Source organism: Coloeus monedula (genome assembly GCF_965178545.1).
Source record: "Coloeus monedula genome assembly, chromosome: 5".
In the NCBI taxonomy this organism is placed as follows: Eukaryota; Metazoa; Chordata; class Aves; order Passeriformes; family Corvidae; genus Coloeus; species Coloeus monedula.
In genome coordinates this window covers 14,212,732-14,221,202 of record NC_138785.1, presented here as the reverse complement: position 1 = coordinate 14,221,202, position 8,471 = coordinate 14,212,732, and positions in this window count along the sequence as shown.

Below are 8,471 nucleotides of genomic sequence, written 5' to 3'. Positions count from 1 at the left end.
CCTGGTGCAGGGAGAAACGGCTCTAGCGGGTGCGGGCGGGAGCGCAGCGGCGCTGCCACGGCGAGCCGGGTGCCTCGAGGCGGGAGCGTGGGCTGGAAAGCCGTAAGGAGCCCGAAAAGAGCGGCTCGGGGAGCAGAAGAGAAAAGGAAAACTGGGGAAAGCTCCTGGGTCTGTGAATATCAAAGAGGACAAGAACAGCTGAAGAAAGGAAAAGGGGCAAGGTCGGCACTGTCCGCCTGTGTTGTCTCGTGCCTTGAGCTGGGAAGAGGGGTTCACTGAGGGTCCAGCCCCCATCCCGGCGTTAGGCCCACTCCAAGAGAAAGGAAACTTTGTGGCAAGTGCTAGAGGAGGGTTTGCCTGCCCGGGCCTGTGCACAGCCCTCCTACAGCCCTTGGCGTGACCCAATCCATACCAAGAAAGCAGTGTTAGCAGAAAAAGGCTGAAGAGGGATGGCAGCCTTGACAAAGCATCCCGGGGAAAGGGAATAACATCCTCTTCCGAGAAAAAAGGCAGTCAGCATATTTTCTGCATGCATCTTTCATAACTGCTTCATAGAAATGGGATGTTTAGTTTCCCTCTCCATATTTGAGAGATCAGAAATATATCTGAGAGCCAAGTGCTTAGGATCCAAGGAAAAACCTGAATTAGAGTCCAAGGCCTAAAGAACTATTTCAGGAGAGTCATGTGGATGAGGGTGTTGCTTTTTGGCTCTGGTGTCTCTCCTCCTAGTCTTTGCCTCATCTGGTTAAATAATTTCTCTGAGGCAGAGGCAGGATGATCCCTGATGAAGCCTCTAGACACAACAACCACAGTCCACCTAGATTTGACATTACCAAACAGCACTTCAGTGTCTTCATTCTTGTAAGTGTTTAGTCATGATCATTCCCAAAAGGCCCAGTTAGGATGAAGGCAATAACCTGTTGGTGCCGTACACATAGTAATAAAGAGTCCTTACTATTCGCACTATAAGTGATTTTTAAATATTACAAAGATATGTGGATCCAAGTCAATTAATATTGGCCAAAGCCCAGAGCAGAAACAAATCAAAAGTACATTACTTTCCAAACTGTCTGATACTTATAACACACCCATGGGTAACATATTTTAATTTTGTATTTTGTCTGTTGCTTCCCAAGCAGAAAGTGCTTTTTAGTGCTTGCTCATGAATTTTTATCTGGGGTGCAAATGGCAGAGGCCAAAGGCTTTGTTGGTTTGTTTTCATCTGGCATTGAGGAACAAAAGAACAGATGTAGCCCAAGTAGCAACAGTGGATGCTGTCTAGATCCTGGGGAAAACAGTACAGTGTTCATAGCAATGGGTCATACAGCTCTGTATCTCCCTGATGTTTCAGTACCTTCCTTTACATAGCAACATCTAAAATTGCCATCTGAAGCAAGAATTGCAATACAGGTAATCCTGTGCAAGGCAAAGCGTTGCCTTGTGTGTTAGTTGAGAAAACAAACCTTGCAAACTGAAAATAATTTGATTTAGTCCATGTGTTTGTTAATCTCTGCTTTAGTGAAATGGCACAGCGTATGTCAAATTTGATGGTGTGTGGCAAATTCCCGAGTCTCAGAGGGCTGAGATCCATCAGGGTACCTGGAGCAACAAAAGAAGGTTCTGGAGACCTCTCCTTGTAATATTCGTCACATGGAATTAAGGCACTGCTTTTTTTTTGCTGCAATAGCCTGGCTATTGGACCTGCTGGCACTGTCCTCAGGCTCCGTAAACCAAGAGTAAGAAGGAGCAGTCTCTACCAACATTTGTGTTTTAAGAGCAGGGGAGGGTGGCTGGTTTGACCCCTGCTCTTACTACACAGCAGCAGGGAAAAAACACTGGTGAAAATGTATCATGACAGGAAGCAGTTTTAGGCACAGGCAGCCATCCTGTGTGAGCTGAACAGGACCAGGACGGAGGCAAGACTCGCACGTAAACACAAACTGCTATTTATTGCATCCAGGCTTCCCCTCCGGAATTGCATGAATAATTCACAAAGCTATTAATGTTAAATGGGAAGAAAAAAATCAATTCTCTTATTGAGTTGCTTGAAAAACCACCTTCTCTGCCTGGGACAGCAGGGAGGAAACATGCCTGCTCATCCAACAGCCTCCTGGTGACAGAGCTACTGGCAAAGTCCTGTCATGACTGTGCTGAAGTTCAGCCTTTGCACAGATCTTTCACTCCTATCAAAGACTAGTTGGCTGTTAACTGCAAAAACTGTTGACTTATTTAAAAAAAACAACAAACCAACTTGCTTTCTTTACCAACTGGCCTTTGCTTTTTAAAGATAAAGCTGTTATAAACTGTTCATCACCTATCTACTGATAATTTCATTTCAAATTAATTACATCATTACATTTTATTTGTTTGTACTGTAAGCTGTGAAGACATAGAATTTCTCTGCCTCACTTTTACCAGTGAGCCTGTGTTCCTGAGAGGAGGATTTTTTTGGTTCAAGCACTAAGACCATTCTTTCATTATGGGTAAGATAGCATGATTCTGTTGAAGATATACAAAGAGTGCCAGTTCTAACAATTTTCCATGTTTTCATTTTTTCAAGACCTATTTTATGTAGAAAGGCTACAGTTAGTCATGTTTCTAATGGAGTATTTTCCAGAAAGAAACGTCCCATGAGATGTTCCTTTCCTTCCAAGTTTCTATACTTGGAAGAAAACATTTTCATATATCCTTATTTTTTAATTTATTTCATGAAGTACAGTGCATACCAAAAAAGCTTTGGTTGAAATGATATGCTTCAAGTTTACCTAAATCAGGTGCTCCAAATGGATACAAAAAGTTTTGTTGCTTTTTTTTTCTTTAACTTTGTGAGAAGTTTCCGAGATTCTTAATTTTTGCCCCATTAATACCAGCAATAATGTATTTTTATGTCTGTAGCAAGAATACATTTATTGTCCAAATAAACATGACTATGTGATGTAACACATGATTTTAATGGGGGTTGGATTGAATCAAAGACAGAGGAAAGGGATCAGTCTTACTACAATGCTTTTCTAAATTTTTTGTTGGTTTTGTTTGTTTGTTTGTTTGGCCACACTTATTTTATCCCCCCTAATTATCAGCTCCTCTCAAGTTTTGGTGGTATGAACCATGGCTGCAAACTTGTTTTCCAGGATGGGGTAAATCTTTTTAAACCAACCTGGGAAGAGAGCCTGGACCTCATGTGGCAATCCCAGTCTCCCTTTGCTAAGTTATTGCATGTGTTATTGGCTTCTGGTAGGTCAGATCTAATAAAAAGTAGCATTTCATTTGTCTCCTGTCACTGGAGCTGGGCAGTTTCAGAATATCAAACAGTTTCATCTCATGTAAATATCTGTGCTTTATTGGAAGTAAATAGGGCCAGGGTGGCTATCCTAGTGCTCCCTTTTATCTTGTGCTGTTGAGGAATGGCAGGTAGCCAGCAAACCACTCGGGGGAATTCTGCACTCTCTCATCTGCCTTCTGGCTGCAGGCAGGTCATGCTTTCTCTCTACCACTGTATTTGCCATAAATCACTGTAAAAATTGATACCTTTTATACAAGGAGTCAGATGTTTTCAGCTTCACTTTGTATCCTAAGTGGAATTTTACTGTCTGCTGTCATGACTTCCAATTCTTATTGCACTGAAAATAAATAGAAGTAGTTTGACTTCCACTCAGCCTTCAAGCCTGGCAGTGTGCACTGAGAGAGCTGCAGCCTTGTGTGTTGTCTCTAGCAAGAACAAGGGCTTATAAGCTCCATGCACTTCATGAACACAGCATCCAGGCATGCCCCACCTCAAACAATTTAATTTCCATCATTTAGAAATTTACGTTTCTAGGAATTCATCAATCCAGCTGCAATTAAAACCAACAAGCCCAGCAGATGTGCTAGAATTTGTAGTGCCAATACAAGGAGCAGGCCACAAGGATGGCACCTCCTTTGGCTGTCCACCATGACCTGGCAGCCTGGATTTCTACTGCATTTGGAGAGAGAAAACAGTGAAGGAAAAAATATGTAAGTATTATTCCAGAACTCCATGATCACATTAATGACTGAAACTTCCAGGGTAACTAAATTAACCACTTAAGAAAAAACTGTCTTTTTCCCTTCGTGCCAGGATTTTAACGAACGACAAAACATGCTGATAGCTCGTAAATTAATTTACCTTTGCATCTTGGGGTTTTTTTTCTTGAGTGATATGAAAGCTTGCACTTCCCAAAAGAGCATTAGTAAGGTTCTAGTCCTCATGGCAGCTTAGACACACATACAGGGGTGCCACCTCCTGGTCCTGCCGCGCAGTGTAATCCTTGAGCTCGATGCACCCAGCAGATCCCCGTGTCACACGGACTCTGCAACATGCAAAGAATAATTTAAAAGCCCAAATATCTTAAGACAGCATCTGGATAGAAAGCAGCCTCAGCTCAAACCTAACAAGAATGTAATTTTTATATTGATCTCTCTTCTTCTAATTCCTTTTAGGTGGACTTCAGAAAATTATATTAATAAAACACAAGACAGAGTGGTCATTTGAAGTATAACATACTTCAATTATTATTTCATTGAATGCATGTACATACATCTTATTTAAAGTTATAAATTATATGAGAAAAGGAGACTGCCCATAGCCCATATATGATGAGCATTTTAGAAAAAATAATCTATTATATAATTGATAAATGCAGTACTTAATATATGAACTACATACACTAAATTAAATCACGTGATTTAATGTGTGCTTACAAAATAGGCTGTTTAACAGATGTCTGTATAAACATAAAACATAGTTATTAATAACTATCCCTTGTAAAAAGAAATACACCTTTCCAAATTATCTAATAACCTACTTCTTAGAAGTTTGATATGCAAGGATATAGTACTTTTCCCAATATTACTCTGATTAATAACCACAGTTTAGGTATTCCACCTCTTTCACCACATGCATCTTTCATACTGTCAAATAGAAATGCCAGGGGATATCAACTGATGTCAATAATCTACAACAGCACACAAATCATGACTACTGATTAGTAAAGGAATTATCATATTAAAAGAGTTCAACAGGGCTCAACATACTGTAAAATTAGAAATCAGTCAATATCACTGCCATTATATAGAATAGCATTGATTGGATGTACTAAATGCAAGCCTTGATGACAATTGATCATGATGAACTCTGTTAACAGAGGAGTCTGGTACACTAATTGAGGAGCCATCCTTAAATAGAATAATAAATAGATGAGGAGGGGAGAGGAAAAATGTCTACAAAACTAAGGTTCTGCATGTCTGTGCAACAAAACAATAAAAAAATAAAGAGCCAGGAAGGCCTCTGTCTGCTGGATGTCCACTAACTTCCAAGCCTCCTTTTCCAACACCAAATGAACCTGTGAACTCCTCACAGGTCATCTCCACAATCTATGCCACAGCTGGGAAACCTGCTCAAAGGAGTCTGAACCACACCTCAGCAGAAACATTTCCAAAAACAAATCCCACAAAGAGGCCAGAAACCCCAGAGGTATCATCTGTGACCCCTGTGACCAATCTCCATTGGTCTGCCTGAAATCAGGCCTCAGACTGCTCATGTAACCGAAATATGTTCCTTAGAGTGAGGAGCTGCCCAGGCTGCTTTTCTTGGTTTTTTTCAGGGCAAGCTGCACATGGAAGAGTTTGAGTGAAATGCTGGGTTGTTAAATTCAACACTAACAGTTTGTAGTTCTCACTACAGCTCAAGGAAATGCATTATCCTGAAAACTTATTCTAAAAGCATCCCCAGCCCTAGATCAAGATCAAACAGAATCAAGATTCTGAAGACACTCATCCCAGCAAATGTAAATGTTGTATTGCCTCCAGGATCATCCCAGTTTTGTCACCTCTACTGAGTTTTAAAATAAAAAAAATAATAATAATTTTAAAAAGCTCAGGGGCTAGACCCCCTAGACCCCTACCTGATTTTGAATGAACTAGAAGGACAGAAGTAGTTCTGATTTTGGTTTGTGACAGGGAAGAGATGGTCTGGAGTAACTCCACACAGCACAGCCTGCTCAAACTTCAAGCAAGCACAAGTTTTGCCGGTAGTAAACCATGACGGATGTTCAAAAACCCGGTGTTCGGGGTATGCAACGTTATTTTTATGTTTTCATTGTTTCCTGGCAATGGGAGAGCAGGCTGTGCAAGGCAGTTTGCTACCAATGACTGGTCGCCAGCAGATGGCCCCCTTTGCACATCTCTTCCTAATGCTCAGCGGTACAGGCACAGGAACGCACCCTGAACAGCCAGCCAGCGGGGAAAAGTCGTAGATGAGCACTTAAATGTTCCCAAATGTAAGACACAGCAGTAGAAAAAGACCTTTGGAACCAAGGGAATAAAGGACTTTAGCTACATCAATCAGTCTTAACACGCAGGTATGTTACAGGGAAAGATTATTATAAAAATGAACACACTACCTGAGTTTTATTAAGGACATAAAGGAGGAGTTTTAAAAATATATCTGGTTTTCCATCCACAGAGCTCTTCAAACAGTGATGTCTTCAAGAGTTAGAAGCAGCAGATGTTTTGTTCTCTGCCTTACCCACATAGCAAGAAGGAGTGATTTTATTAATTCATTCCAACCTACATTTATTTTCAACTCATGGCTCATTTCCTTAGGCAGCTCAAGTTCGAGATGAATGCACCTGGGACTGCTGTGGTTGTTTCATTTTGCTGATGCATTAGTGCCACAGCAACAGGTAGCATCCCTTACATGCTTCATACATAGGTACCAGCCAGCAGCACCAAATTACAAAGCAAGGCTATGTTTTACAATGTAGGTCTTCCCTGCACTGATTCGCTGTATCATATTTAATTTGGACATGAGGTCATCCAGTCAATTCAAAGAACAATGCTCCTTGAAGAAGAAGGGCAAATACATTAAATGGTGAACAACAGAAGAAATTTGTGCTCTGGAGGTAGACAGAGCTCACAAGCTTGTCCAAGATGATGATACATCTTGTCTATGTTGTTTGCACAGCTATCAGATAAATAAATTAAAACAAACAAACGAACAAAAAAAACACATTACTTACACTGACAGATTCTTTAATTTTTTTTTTTATTTGCTTTGTTTTGGGCATTGATTGCCTGATCCACCCAAATACTTCAGCCTATCATTTGGCACAAATGAGCACGAGATCATGCTGCATTTGATCCTGCAAAGGTACATGGTAAAAAGAGGAGTTCTAATACTTTAGAAGCCTGGTTCCTGCAAGACCAGTGAAAGATAAGCAAAGAGGAGGAGCAACATGTGTGCAAGATTCTTGATTGCAAAAAATAAGCTGTTTGTCAGCTTCCTACTCAACATGTTGTCATAAGAACATGTTCTTTTTTACTGTTACCAAGGCCTCCTGCTGACATATTCTGTACTTCATTTGCATTTCAAGAGAAAAGAAAGGAGGAGGTGGAAGGTGGGTTGAGAAAATAACACGAAAAATCAGAAACACTTCTTTAAAGCAGGGCAAGACAAAGTAGTCTCTATTTCAAGTCAGATTGGCATTTCTACCAGCAGCTAACAAAGCACATTTCGCTTGTCATTGACAAGTTCATGGCTTCATCACTTGCTTTACACTTCCCCATTCTGTATGTGAGGACCCACTTCACAGAGTTTGCAGCTTCTTTTGCCAAGACAGACAAAAAATGTCTGAGAGAATACTGACAATCCCACCATCCTCTCACAGATGACATGTAATGCTTACACATTCAGAGGTCTGAGCTTTACTTTTACACAACTTGGAGTCATAACCATAATGAGGGTCACACATTCCAAGGCTCCTCTTGATGAGCCAGAGAAGTGTTGCAGGACAGGGAAAAAAGGCACATCATTCTCCTAATTTCTTACAGAAGCAGAAAATTTCTCTTCCAACAGTTGTTCTTTATCTCCCCATATTTTCCCATGTCTGGCCCCTCTTTCTGCCTATTCAGTCTCCCATTTTACCTCTGAGCAGGAAAAAAGCACACAGTAGTGCGGGAAGGATGCTCTCAACACTTGTCTTATTGCAGTCTCTGTTCGCAACTCTCAGAAATCAGCCACACAGAAGGAAAATCTCCCAGTTTTAAAATCTGGCACACTGAAGACATTTGAGAGTTATCAGGTTTTTCAAACATTTCTTAAAATTTTTTATACCTAGAAAATAAATCAACAGCTTAAACAGCCATGGAAGCACATCTTATTACAGTTGGGAGCAAGTAGATCTGTTCCATAGCAGAAGAGCCTGAGGCAATTTTCCTTACTGCTGGCACTCTCCCTGCCTGGGTGGCTAAAAGCTGTGCAAAAGGGCAGATTCTCCTACTGCTTACCCATGACGCCAACACTTTGACTGATCCACCAAAGGAATTCGCATATCTGTAGCAATACCAGGCCTGGCCACAGAAGAGGAGAGCTCAGGTCCGTGCTACCTCTGTGCCACACAGCCTCAGGGCAATTATCACTTCTGTTAGCCCCTCCCCTGGATATTGTTTTTCTA